This window comes from Cervus elaphus, chromosome 9 (assembly GCF_910594005.1).
Source record: "Cervus elaphus chromosome 9, mCerEla1.1, whole genome shotgun sequence".
Classification (NCBI taxonomy): domain Eukaryota; kingdom Metazoa; phylum Chordata; class Mammalia; order Artiodactyla; family Cervidae; genus Cervus; species Cervus elaphus.
Window position 1 is genome coordinate 108,477,244 of NC_057823.1, and position 15,465 is coordinate 108,492,708.

Below are 15,465 nucleotides of genomic sequence, written 5' to 3' on the forward strand. Positions count from 1 at the left end.
ACTTTGAACAATTAATTATTTTAAAAATAAGAAAAGTGCATGAAAATGTAAAACAGAAAATATGCATCAAGTTATTTATTTTTCAAATTTTCTAATATACAAGTTCAATTTTTCAAGAATTTCATTTTCTTAAAAATTCTTAGTTCTCTTTTTTCTACCATGTCTCAGCAAGAATAAATAAGTGATATGGATAGCTGAGAGAAATTAATATTATCCATTAATGAATGATGCTTTTTCTATTAATTTTTTCATTTAAAGTAATTATTGAGGGATCCTCACATGTTGGAAACTATTCTAGACACTGGTGATACAGCCGTGAAAAGCAAAAGTATTGCTGTTATAGGGTTTACATTAAAGTGGATGAAGAAAGCAATAAAGAATGGTTATATGTTAAAAAGTGATAAGAGCTATCATGAAATGCAAAGCAAGGCGAAGTAATGAAGGCTGACCAGATGGGGATTTCTGTAATAAGGAAGTTGTCTCTGAAGAGACGAATGAGCAGAGATCAGGAGGAAGTAAGAAGGTGAGCTTTATGATTATTTTGGGAAAGAATTCTGGGCAGAAGGAAAGGCAAATATTCAGAAGAGCCAGCTCATTTCCTGAGGCAGGAGCAGGACCCAGAGCCAGACACACGATCAGAACAGGCTCACTGCGCTGACAGACCTGTGTGCTCTGGGCTCTGTTCTCTGCTCGCAGAAGAGGCTCGGGCAGAGGGGAGGCAGTAACCAAGCTCAGAGCTGCCAAGAATGAGACAGTAGTATTTGTCATCATCATCCTGGTTCCAACAAAGAAATCTGCCAGGTTACTGACTGACAGCTGAAATAATGAGCAAACTCTAGTGTCCAAACACGACACCAAATACAGTCTGTGCAAAAGTAGTTTGGAAATGTCACCAAACAATTGGATGCCTGCAGCATTCAGTAATTAACAACAGAGAACACTGGGATAGAGAAAGAATTTGATTTCCAACATTTTCACATGTTAATATTCAAAATGCCTAATTTTAAAGAAAAAAAGAAACTCACAAGACATACAAAGAAACATAAAGTATGACCCATTCAGAGGAAAATGATAAGTTGATAGATCCGGCCCTGAGGAAACCCAACATTCGACTTACTAGATAAAGAGTTAAATCAACTGCATTAAATATACTAAAAGTGATGGAGAAAACCACAGACAAAGAACTAAAAGAAATCTTAAAAGTGGTATGTGAGCAAAAGGAGAATATCAATAGATAGAAATCTTACAAAGGGACCAAATAAAACTCGAGATAAACATACAGTAACTAAAATAAAATTTAAAAATTTCCAAGGGATTCAATAATAGGTTTGAGCAGGTACAAAGGCTCTGTGAACTTGAAAATAAGACAACTAAAATTATCCAGTCTTAGGACCAGAAAGAAAAAGAATGAAGAAAAGTGAACAGGATCTGAGGGACTTGCAGGACACCATTAAGCAAATCAGCATATGCTTTGTGGAAGTACTAGATGAAGAGAGATAAAAGTGGAGGAATATATATATATATGTGTGTGTGTGTGTGTGTGTGTGTGTGTGAAGAAATATATATATATATGAAGAAATAAGACTTCCCTTGTGGCTCAGTGGTAAAGAACCTGCCTGCTAATGCAGGAGACATAAGAGACATGGATTCAATTCCTGGATCAGGAAGATCCCCTAGAGGAGGGTATGCCAACCCTCTCCAGTATTCAAGGACAGAGGAACCTGGTGGGCAGTTCATGGGGCAAGAGTTGGACATGACTGCAGTGACTTAGCACTGGAAGAAACACTGGCTGAAAATATCCCATATTTGAGGAAACATATGAATCTACACATTAAAAAAAAATCTCAACAAACTCCAAGTAGGATAAATGCAGAGATCAACACTAAGACATTTAAATCAAATGAAAGGCAAACAGAACATGTTGAAAGCAGAGAGAAGTAACTAATCATGTATAAGCAATTTTCAATGAAATTAATGCCCAACTTCTCATCAGAAACCATGGAGGCTAACAGGCAGTGAAATGACATGTTTAAAATTGTTTTTATAAAAAGTTGTCAAGCAAGAATTCCATATTTGGCAAAACTATCCTTCAAAAATGGCAAAGAAATTAAGACATCCCCAGATGTTTTAAGTTGAGAGTTCTTTGCTTTTAGACCAGACTTTACAAGAAATGCTAAAGGAAGCTTTATGTCTTGATGAAAGAACACTAGACAACAGCTCAAAGTCACATGAGGAAATAAAGAACATTGGTAAAGGTAAGGATGTAGATAAAATTAAAAGCCATAGGAACATACCTCAACATAATAAAAGCTATATATGACAAACCCACAGCAAGCATCACCCTCAATGGTGAAAAATTGAAAGCATTTCCCCTGAAATCAGGAACAAGACAAGGGTGCCCACTCTCACCACTACTGTTCAACATAGTGTTGGAAGTTTTGGCCACAGCAATCAGAGCAGAAAAAGAAGTAAAAGGAATCCAGATAGGAAAAGAAGAAGTGAAACTCTCACTGTTTGCAGATGACATGATCCTCTACATAGAAAACCCTAAAGACTCTACCAGAAAATTACTAGAACTAATCAATGAATATAGTAAAGTTGCAGGATATAAAATTAACACACAGAAATCCCTTGCATTCCTATATACTAACAATGAAAAAACAGAAAGAGAAATTAAGGAAACAATACCATTCACCATTGCAACAAAAAGAATAAAATACTTAGGAGTATATCTACCTAAAGAAACAAAGGACCTATACATAGAAAACTATAAAACACTGATGAAAGAAATCAAAGAGGACACAAACAGATGGAGAAACATACCGTGTTCATGGATTGGAAGAATCAATATTGTCAAAATGGCTATTCTACCCAAAGCAATCTATAGATTCAATGCAATCCCTATCAAGCTACCAACGGTATTTTTCACAGAACTAGACCAAAGAATTTCACAATTTGTATGGAAATACAAAAAACCTCGAATAGCCAAAGTAATCTTGAGAAAGAAGAATGGAACTGGAGGAATCAACCTGCCTGACTTCAGACTCTACTACAAAGCCACAGTCATCAAGACAGTGTGGTACTGGCACAAAGACAGAAATATAGACCAATGGAACAGAATAGAAAGCCCAGAGATAAATCCACGAGCCTATGGACACCTTATCTTTGACAAAGGAGGCAAGGATATACAATGGAAAAAAGACAACCTCTTTAACAAGTGGTGCTGGGAAAACTGGTCAACCACTTGTAAAAGAATGAAACTAGAACACTTTCTAACACCATACACAAAAATAAACTCAAAATGGATTAAAGATCTAAATGTCAGACCAGAAACTATAAAACTCCTAGAGGAGAACATAGGCAAAACACTCTCCGACATAAATCACAGCAAGATCCTCTATGACCCACCTCCCAGAATATTGGAAATAAAAGCAAAACTAAACAAATGGGACCTAATGAAACTTAAAAGCTTTTGCACTACAAAGGAAACTATAAGTAAGGTGAAAAGACAGCCCTCAGATTGGGAGAAAATAATAGCAAATGAAGAAACAGACAAAGGATTAATCTCAAAAATATACAAGCAACTCCTGCAGCTCAATTCCAGAAAAATAAATGACCCAATCAAAAAATGGGCCAGAGAACTAAACAGACATTTCTCCAAAGAAGACATACAGATGGCTAACAAACACATGAAAAGGTGCTCAACATCACTCATTATTAGAGAAATGCAAATCAAAACCACAATGAGGTACCATTACACACCAGTCAGGATGGCTGCTATCCAAAAGTCTACAAGCAATAAATGCTGGAGAGGGTGTGGAGAAAAGGGAACCCTCTTACACTGTTGGTGGGAATGCAAACTAGTACAGTCGCTATGGAAAACAGTGTGGAGATTCCTTAAAAAACTGGAAATAGAACTGCCATATGACCCAGCAATACCACTTCTGGGCATACACACTGAGGAAACCAGATCTGAAAGAGACACGTGCACCCCAATGTTCATCGCAGCACTGTTTATAATAGCCAGGACATGGAAGCAACCTAGATGCCCATCAGCAGATGAATGGATAAGGAAGCTGTGGTACATATACACCATGGAATATTACTCAGCCATCAAAAAGAATTCATTTGAACCAGTCCTAATGAGATGGATGAAACTGGAGCCCCTTACACAGAGTGAAGTAAGCCAGAAAGATAAAGAACATTACAGCATACTAACAGATATATATGGAATTTAGAAAGATGGTAACGATAACCCTATATGCAAAACAGAAAAAGAGACACAGAAATACAGAACAGACTTTTGAACTCTGTGGGAGAAGGTGAGGGTGGGATGTTTCAAAAGAACAGCATGTATACTATCTATGGTGAAACAGATCACCAGCCCAGGTGGGATGCATGAGACAAGTGCTCGGGCCTGGTACACTGGGAAGACCCAGAGGAATCGGGTGGAGAGGGAGGTGGGAGGGGGGATCGGGATGGGGAATACGTGTAAATCTATGGCTGATTCATATCAATGTATGACAAAACCCACTGAAATGTTGTGAAGTAATTAGCCTCCAACAAATAAAAAAATTAAAAAAAAATAATAAAAATAAAATGCACTAATATTAAAAAAAATAAATAAATAAAAGCCATCTGGTTTGCAACACTTTTTAAAATTTTCTACATGATTTAAAAGACAAATCATAAAATTGTAATTACAAGACTATGTTAGAAAACATACTATGCATAAAGATATAATTGTGATAAAAGTTAAACAGGGTAGTATAAGGAGATGTCTTATTCCCTGGTTGTCTCCTGAAAACTAGCCAACCTGCAGTTTATTCTGTGTTTTGAATCTCTTTCCCGTTGCCTTTCATCATGACCTTCACTGTTCTTCCTTTTAGCTTAAACCTCTGCATGCTCTGTTGTAAATGAAGTCAGTTTTGCAGGGAAGATACTAGGAGTTACCTGTTTTATGACATGCTTCTCCATTCAGGAAAATTTCCGAGCCCTGGATCTGGAGCTGGGAGAGTGGGCACAATGGTGAGCTTCTCTCTGAGTGACACACTCATCTAGAAGCTAAATACTTGGTGTTGGTGGGGGAAGTGGCCCATCATTTTGGCTTGTCTCTTCTGGTATGTAACCACCACTGCATGAGTTGAAAGGATAATCAGATCCCAATATTCTCAGGCTTCTTTGTCCACGATAGAGTACCATCCTACAAATCAAGGCTTGGGGAAAGGCACTCTAATCTCTCAACTGCACTCACCACAGACTTAACCTCAGGAGCAACAGGTGGCTGTTTTTGAAATACAAGCGATTATTTAAATAAAATATAATATTATATTGTGGGATTTACATACATAAAGATAAAATAAATGAAAAGAGAATACATAATGGGGGAGATTAATGCACTTTTTTCTATGATAAGGGTTTTTTTTTTTTTTTTAGTATCATATCAAGTCTAAGCAGACTGTGATAAGATAGTAATGGATACTGGAATTCATAGAACAATTATTTTAAAAAATTGTACAAACAAATATAGCTAATATCACTAGAAAAAATAAAATGGTTTGTAAGTAGGAAAAAGAGAACAAAAAGAAGATGAAATAACAGAAAATAAATAACAATATGGTAAATCCAAAAACAACAATACATATGTTAAGTTTAAATGGGTTAATCGCACCACTAAAAAGACAGAGATTGACAGACTGTATATAAGAATGTTAATAGCCAGGTTTATGCTTTCTACAATCCATATACTTTAATATAATGACATAAACATGAAAAGCAAAAGGATAAAAAAGATATATCACATAAACAGAAGATTAAGTCAGTTGATATGGTGTTATCACTATCAGGCGAAGAAGACTTCTAAACATAAAGAATTACCAGAGATAGAAAAAAAAAAAAAAAGAATCATGACAAATGTGAAATTTCTTACAAAGACACAGAAACTCTAAATAAGTATAGAACTAAAAACAGAGGGTCAAACTGGAAATATAAAAAAGGGTTTTCAATGAAAGAATAAATTTATTTGATGAAGGTTCAAAAGCAATTCAGTGAAGAGATAGTCATCCAGTAAATAGTACTGAAACAACTGAATATCATAGACAAAAAATATGAAATTTGACTTATACTTCATATTATGTATCAACATCAATCCCAAGCGTGTTATGGATTTAAATGTAAAGCAAAACTATGAAACTTTTAGATTTAAAAAAAAAGCAGAAGAACATCTCTTGGACTGAGGGCAAAGATTTCTTAAACATGAAATCAAATGCATGATCCATATAAGAAAATAATCATAAGTTGGACCTACTCAAAATAAAAAACTTTTGCTCTAGCTTCTTAGGAGGATGAAAAGATAAACTGCACAGCTGGGAGGAAATATTTGCAAACCCCATATTCAGTGTATTTTTATATACTAGACTAGATAAGTAACTCTCCAAACTCAAGAGTAGAATGAAGACAACAACCCTAAACAATTCTGTTGTAAAATAGGTAAAATACATGAATGGATATTTCATCACAGGGATAATATGGATGGTAAATAGACACATAAAAAATGCTTAACATACTAGTCCACATCACAGAGATGGAGAACACCTTAGTGGTTGCTCAGAGACAGGAACTTGGAGTGGGTGGAGGTAGGTGAGAATACAAAGAGCTACTATGAAGGAGCTCTTTGTAGTGCTAGAGCAGCTATATATCTTGATTGTCTGGGTGGTTACATGTGTTATACATGCAATAAAATTGCACATAACTATACCCACAGGCACATAAAAATCAAAATTTTAAAAAGCAGTAAAAACGGAATAAAGTCTGTAATCTGGTTTAACAGGAATGTACCAATATTAATTTCTTTCTTTTGATATTGTACTAAATTCTGTTGTATAAGATGTCACCATGTGGGAAAGCTGGGTGAAAGGTGCATAAGACTCTATACTATTTTTACAGCTCCTATTGAGCCTTAAATTATTTCCAAGTAAAAAGCTCAAAAATATACCAGTCTCCCTATGTAAAAGAATGCAGACCCATTTTCTGTGCTGAAAGATCATGGTAAAAAAGGGGGAAATGATGAACCTACAGGGTACTTAAAGCATAAAGAAATAGATAGTATAAATAGACAAATGGATCAAAGGCAGGAAGTAGTATTGTTCCAATTTTTGATTCTAAAACTAGAACTAGCTAAAGAGTAACCTCAATGAATAATCAAGAAGACAGTGCCTTCTTGCCTTCTACCAAGATATGATTACTCTGTTTCTCACAGGTCTTCCTAATCTGTCTGTATAAAACTCTTATGAACTATTTTGAGCCTCTGATGTGTGTGAATCACAGTGGCAGAAAAATAATGGCATAATCTCTGAAGACTGCAAGGGGTTACTAGTCCCCCAACTGTCTGGATTGAACAAGACTTTTTCCTAATGTTGGGAAGCAGCTGAGTAATACAACTTTGAACACTTGTCACAAGTTTATGTGTGCATTCCTGACTTAGCTGGATAACCAAAGAGAAAAATTCAGTTCCCAGGAAAAGCTGACCATCCTGCTTTCCAAGTGCCCCTTGACTGACGTCGCCTCATTGCTTGAGCCAACAATAGAAACTGAACTTTCACGATTCATTTCCAGATCCTCCTCAGTGCGGTCCTGTTGTTCCTGCTTCCACTAACTCATTCCCTTAATACCTCCTTAAATGGAATTGTCTCTCTACTTTCTCATAGTATACACATTTGCTTTAGTTTTCCTTATTATCTCTTCCAGGGTTTTGCTTTATTCTTTTTTTTTTTTTTAAACACAGTCTCAGCATTAAAATAAGAGTTATCTATCAAGTATTTTGTTAATAAGATTCTAACTCTTGAGATGGAGAAGGAAATGGTAACCCCACTCCAGTACTCTTGCCTGGAAAATCCCATGGACGGAGGAGCCTGGTAGTCTGCAGTCCACGGGATGGTTAAGAGTCCGACACGACTGAGCGGCTGACTTCACTTTCACTTTTCACTTTCCTGCATTGGAGAAGGAACCCACTCCAGTGTTCTTGCTTGGAGAATCCCAGGGACGGCGGAGCCTGGTGGGCTGCCATCTATGGGGTCTCGCAGAGTCGGTCACTACTGAAGCGACTTAGCAACAGCAGCTCTTGAGATGTCTTGAAGTTATACACTGAGAGAAATGAGACAAAGATATCTTTTAAAAAGCTAGAAGGTAGCAGAGGGAAGGCACACACAATCTGATTAAATCCATGGAATATTCTGCTGTTTTATAGATACTGTAATGCTCATTGATCATAAGACACAGGTTATAGGTCTGTCCCACCTAGCTTAAAGACAAACAACTGCTAAAAAAAATAGTCAACAGTTTTAGTAATTTTACATAGTTGTAAAGTTTGCAAACATCCTCATAGCATCTTTTAACAAGGCATTAAATGCATTTTAGAAAAATGACATTCAGCATCACCCATGTTATTGAAATTTCAATACTGACTCTAAAAGTTTGATTTGAGTCCTCATCATATTCATGGTCAATAGATGAAGTGGATACCAACATTACATAAGTCATCACACTAACTTGGGGAAAGCCACTTCAAAGCTGGAGTCCACCACTAATTCAATTAGAAGCATCTAAACACACATATATTTCATAACCTAAATAAAGGCACATTCTGAGGTCAAAGTAGATATAGATGTATGAAAGGAAATAGGTCAGATTAAAGAAACTACAGGTATTTGCTAAAGTGCATGGAGTTAGTGTCACTTGTTTTCAGCTTCCCAGGTGGTGCTAGTGGTAAAGAACTCGCTTGTTAATGCAGGAGACATGTGAAACGAGGCTTCAATCCCTGGGTCGGGAAGATTCCCTGGAGAAGGAAATGGCAACCTACTACAGCATTGTTGCCTGGAGAATCACGTGGACAGAGAGGCCTGGCAGGCTGCAGTCCATGGGGTCCCAAAGAACTGGACATGACTAAAGTGACTTAGCACACATACGCCTTATTTAGTAGTTTCATAAACAGCCAACTTACTAATCAATAATTAGTCAGTTATTCCCTAATAAAAGCAGGACGATATTCATTTTACTTCTAAATACTTCTATTTCACTTTGCTTCTCCATCCCCTTGTTTACCGTTGTCTGCATTAATAAAATTCTGATAAGCCTCTCGGTGTATAGCATGGCCCTGAAAACTATATTGCAATGCATTCTTGTTAACTAAACTAGACTAAAACATCGGTTATACATACAGAAGATGGCTTGTGCTACAAGCCCTTAAGTGAAAAGAGGAGTAAGCTATGAGAGGTCTGGTAAGGAGGTACCCTTTGGTGAAAGTGGAAGTTGTGAAAGTATTTGTAGAAAGAGTGAGAACATGAAAAGCTGAGTAAGTTATGAGTGAAGCGAGCTAATGGTGTCCTTGAAACTCGGGTTTAAGAGGTGTGTGTTTCTTCTTGAATTATCCAGAGATTATGCAAGTTTACAGATGCATTGTCAAGTGAAGACATGTTTCCTTTTAGTGTTTCTTCTTGTATAAAAGTGTTGGTTCACTTGGTATACTCAGGAATGTATTGTTTCATGTCCCTGTCCACTTTCATGTTTCTTGATGAGGATAATCCAATGTGATGAAACACAGGGATGAAACTGTAATACTAGAATGCCTTCCTTGGAAAGGCAAGTGCTGGAGCAAGCCTCAGGTGCACATGGGAAGCCAGATACTGCTTTTCAGTCTCTTCACGTATGTGAACGCTTAAAAATACATAGGAGCTGGTTTGGAGTTTGTGTGGGGAGACCTCCTTAGGACTTGCCAAAAAGTACCAAGGAGACAGCTTTGCAGCCCAGGTCTTTACATTGTTTAGGAACGGCATTTGCTCCTTTTGTTAAATAGTAAATGTTTCATTATCCAAAACAGGGATAACTTCAGAAATAACAAAAGTGATGGTTTGCGGGTCTGTGCTTTCCCCATCAGCTATCAGTCGCCTTCCCACTCTCCATCTCCCAGACTTATTTTCTCACAAGCTTTCTGTTCTACCATTGTCTTGATCAGTTTTAATGTACATGTTGATAATGTGCTACATTCCCTGAATTATTCAAGTTTAAGGCACACCTGACCTGCCTCTTAAGAAATCTGTATGCAGGTCAGGAAGCAACAGTTAGAACTGGACATGGAACAACAGACTGGTTCCCAATAGGAAAAGGAGTATGTCAAGGCTGTATATTGTCACCGTGCTTATTTAACTTATATGCAGAGTACATCATGAGAAACGCTGGGCTGGATGAAGCACAAGCTGGAATCAAGATTGCTGGAAGAAATATCAATAATCTCAGATATGCAGACGACACCACCCTTATGGCAGAAAGGGAAGAAGAACTAAAGAGCCTCTTGATGAGAGTGAAAGAGGAGAGTGAAAAAGTTGGCTTAAAGCTCAGTATTCACAAAGCTAAGATCATGGCATCTGGTCCCATCACTTCATGGCAAATAGATGGGAAAACGATGCAAACAGTGGCAGACTTTATTTTTTGGGGGCTCCCAAATCACTGCAGATGGTGATTAAAATGCAGAGACATTACTTTGCCAACAAGGGTCTGTCTAGTCTAGGCTATGGTTTTTCCAGTGGTCATGTATGCATGTGAGAGTTGGACTATAAAGAAAGCTGAGCACCAAAGAATTGATGCTTTTGAACTGTGGTGCTAGAGAAGACTCTTGAGAGTCCCTTGGGCAGCAAGGAGATCCAACCAGTCCATCCTAAAGGAGATCAGTCCTGAGTGTTCATTGGAAGGACTGATGCTGAAGCTGAAGCTCCAATACTTTGGCCACTTGATGTGAAGAGCTGACTCATGGGAAATGACCCTGATGCTGGGAAAGATTGAAGGCGGGAGGAGAAGGGGACGACAGAGGATGAGATGGCTGGATGGCATCACCGACTCAATGTACATGGGTTTGGGTGGACTCCAGGAGTTGGTGATGGACAGGGAGGCCTGGCGTGCTGAGATTCACAGGGTCGCAAAGAGCCGGACACGACTGAGCGACTGAACTGAACTGAACTGAAGGCACCCTGTCCCCATTCCACAGCCTGCTCTCATTATTACTGCCTGAATTTTGCCACCGTCTAAAACCATCCCACCTTTGAAATCTTGTTCTGGAAATTTTCTTTATCCTTTAAGGAAAGTAATGATTGATCATCACAGAAACTTTGAAAATGCTCATAATCCTATCATCCAAAACTATGTCAGAATTCCTCAGCAACCCCTCCGTCTTCTCGATGAGGGAAGCTGGTAGTGAGACTGGGTTTACCTCTGGTTCACTCTGACCTCCTTCTTGGGATTTAAGTTTGGCTTTGGCTGGTTCTACTAACTCAATTCTACACTCATTTTTCATCTTCCCAAAGTCTTGACATCTCTTTCTCTGCTGTATCTTCTCCTTTTGATCTTTGTAAGGTCATATTTTATTTCTTTTAGCGGCTCTTGGGAGTAGAGATAAACAAGTGTGTTCCGTCCACCGTGTTAAACTTCCTATCTACAGTCAGTCTCTTTGCACGCTTACTCAGCCTTGCTCACTCCCTTGCCTAACCACCTCATGCCGTCTCCTTCAGTCTCATTTTTCCCAGCCCACATACTAATCCCTAACTGTTTATTCACCTCCAGGCGCATCCTTTGATGCTATACACAGGGCATCAAAAAGTTCAGAAAGTCTAAGGAGATCTGTTACTGCTTGCTTCTGGCCTCAGCCACATCATTTGTTGTTGCTGTTCCATCGCCAGGTCGTGTCCGACTCACGGCCACCTCCTGGACTGCACCACGCCAGGATCCTCTGTCTTCCTCTGTCTCCTGGAGTTTGCTCAGATTCATGTCCATTGAGTCAGTGATGCCATCTAACTATCTCATTCTCTGTCATCCCCGTCTCCTTTTGCCTTTAATCTTTCCCAGCATCAAGGTCTTTTCTAATGAGTTGGCTCTTCAATATTCTGAGGCTTTCATCACTTTCCTCTTAGAATTCCACAACAGAAATTCTAAGTCTTTATCATGCTTTACAGGTACACTTTTGAGGAAGTCTGTTGCCCAGGTTTACAATCTGCAACCCAGATTAATCTTGAACATGGTGTATAAGCCTACTGTGTTTAAAATCCCTCATCTATAAAATCAGGATGATGATAAGTTCTTAATAATATAGTTATAGGCATAATAGTATTAATCACAGGATTATTATAATAATTAAATGTAATAATAGACATAAAGCTTCCAGGAGAGTTCCTTGTACATTAAAAAGTACTATGCCTTTTTCCTTAAACAAATGGACTAGCTCCTACTCAGAGGAAACCAAAGCTACTTATTTTTAACTTCATTACCTTGTCACAAACTTCACAAATATTCTTACTGACATACACATTTCTTTTTCCTTCTTTCTTATTTCAGAGGGAAATGAAGACTACTGCCTAAGGACACATAACATGGGCCCAACAGTATCTGCAGAGAAAAACTGGAAGTGCCTGAACCATCCTATCACCCCCAGAAGGCCTTCAGGAATAAGTGATGTGGTTGGGTTTGAAGGATAAATATGATTAAGATGATGACAGTGAGGGAGGCACTTGAGGCAAGAAGTCTGCTGTATCCAAACATATGGGCATGTATGCAGTTTGACATTCTGGGAACTATATCTGTTTTTAATGGAGCAAGAATTCATGTGTGTGTATGCAGAGTATAAGCTGTTATGTGGGGATGGGGATTTTCTCTCATTTATACAGCACTTGTGAATGTTTTATTAGCTGAGTTACATTATTGTTCATTTTCAAGTTTGTATCATCTCCTGAGGTAGCATATGTCATGCAGTTTGGAATGATGTCTTATACTTCTCCTAACTGCTTCTAACATACACCACAGTGCTAAATGTGTCATAGTGAAAGTGAAAGTCGCTCAGTCGTGTCCGACTCTTTGCGACCCCATGGACTATATGGACTATACAGCCCATGGAATTCTCCAGGCCAGAATACTGGAATAGGTAGCCTTTTGCTTCTCCAGGGGATCTTCCCAACCCAGAGATCCAACCCAGGTCTCCCGCATTGCAGGCAGATTCTTTATCATCTGAGCCACAAGGGAAGCCAAAAATGTGTCTTAAGCCCTCAGTAAATATGAGTAAATAATTATTTGGAATACAAAAGGACTTCCACTGTTTGTAGTGAGTAGTTTTTCTAGTAATCAATAAAGCACTCATCTAAATAAGAATGTTTTTAAGGTGACAAGAGACATGTAAACATGAAAGACATTAACACAGCTGGAGCTTTGCATTATGCTTACAGTTAATAGAAAAAGGACAATGAATGTATGTCGGGGACACACTGATTTCATACGCATTTATGCTAAAGTGATAACCCATGCTAAGATGCATTTATGCTAAAGTGATAACCCATGCTAAGATGCAACTGAAGGAATAGATACTTTAAGAAAAGAACTTCCTGTGTTAGATGCGGCTATGCTTGCAAAATTTTGGTGTTTTTAACAGGCAGTGTTAATCAGTGGTAATGCTTACACTAGACTGAGTTGCGCAATTATTTTGGAGAAAAGTCCCTCAGAACAGCTTTTACACATCCCCCTTGCTAGTGCAGCTCTGTATAAAGCTGGAAAGTCTCCAAAGTATATCTTCTGCACCAAGAGCTTCCCGCTCTGTACTTCTCCTTGCTGCTCCACGGGGGCAGCGTTCCTCTTCCTGCTTTAAGCACCCAGCACCCTTCTAACTCCTGTATCACACCCTGCTATTGAAAGATGGAAATGCACCACTGCAACTTGGGTATGCTTTTATTAATGTTTCCAGCTTCTCACAACATAACATCAGTACTTCTACTACATTTTTTCAGTTGCTCAAAGCCCTCCTCCTGAAAATTTTCTTCATGGCCAAACAGGAAATTATAGTAAAATGAGCCATTTACATGTGATGAGTTTTGACAAGTTGCAATTTAATATGAAGACATTTGCGTCAACATGTTCCCTCAGACAGGATTTACATATTAATTAATCTTTTCCTCTGATAATGATATGGAAGATTTAAGGAATTTAAGTTTTCAGCCAGCAAGTGAAGACATTTGTGATTTGTGTTGTTCAGGGATGTTCTGCAAAGAATGGAGCTCATGCAGGCAGAAAAAAGATCTGGTAAGACAAAATCCTGTGAGAAGCTACTCATTTGGTTTTGTCTCAGAGACACCCAAAAAAGCATAATGGTCAGAGATACTACATTCACTTCACATGCTTGACAGCACTTATTTATCTTAGATCTTATGGAAATAGAAAAATAAATATTTATCATATATAATTAACCATTTTTCAGAATACCCTGATAAAACCATAAAAATGCATGGCATTCTGGCCAATCTCTTACTGGTTCAGTTTTCTACTGGACTCTGAATCTCCTTTGAAATCTCCTACCGCACTTTAACCTATGAGCATAATTACTTGCTTCCTTGAATCATTTGTTTTTAAACTAGTTGCAGATTATTCTCAACCTCTGCTAAAGCAATTGTCCAATAACCCTTTAAACATAATGTTTATCAACTGATTTACAGGCAACGCTACTTTAAAACAAACTTCTGAAAATTCTGGTTGCCTATTTAACTTCCCAATGTCATTTGCAAGTAGCTCCACTTTGCAGTCTGAGTGGTCTGTGTTTAGCTCCCCACAGCTGCTTGATACCAATTGCTGTGACAATAAAAGAAGCATGTAAGCCTTGTCAGAGCAGTAAGAGTCTCTTCTTCATGGGGAACTGTGTGGGGAAAAAGTAGATCTTTCATGAATAGGAAGAAGGCCATAATGCCTTATTCATGTTTCCCTCATTCCCCTTTCAACACTTTCCCGTCTCTATTGGGAGAAAATGTTTTTCTTCTACTGTTTTAGGTCAGAACAATTGGGTGACTGCAAATTAACAAACAAGAGAGAATAACAGGAAAAAACACAAAGTTCAGTCATGTGCATACAGAAGAGCACATAAGCAGCGGCTTTCTGAACACCTAGAGATTGTTGTTCAGTTGCTAAGTGAAGTCTGACTCTTTGTGACCCCATGGACTGCAGCACACCAGCCTTCCCCATCCTTCACTATCTCCCAGAGTTTGCTCAAACTCATGTCTATTGAGTCAGTGATGCCATCCAACCATTTCATCCCCTGTAGTCCCCCTCTCCTCCTGCCCTCAATCTTTCCCAGCATCAGAGTCTTTGCCAATGAGCCGGCTCATCCCATCAGGTGGCCAAAGTATTAGAACTTCAGCTCCAGGATCAGTCCTTCCAATGGATATTCAGGGTTGATTTCCTTTAGGAAAATTTGACTGTTTTGATCTCCTTGCTGTCCAAGGGACTCTTAAGAATCTTCTCCAGCACCACAATTTGAAAGCATCAATTCTTTGACACTCAGCCTTCTTTATGGTCCAACTCACACCCATATATGACTACTGGAAAAACCATAGCTTTGACTATATGGACCTCTGTTGGCAAAGTGATGTCTCTGCTTTTTAATATGCTCTCTGG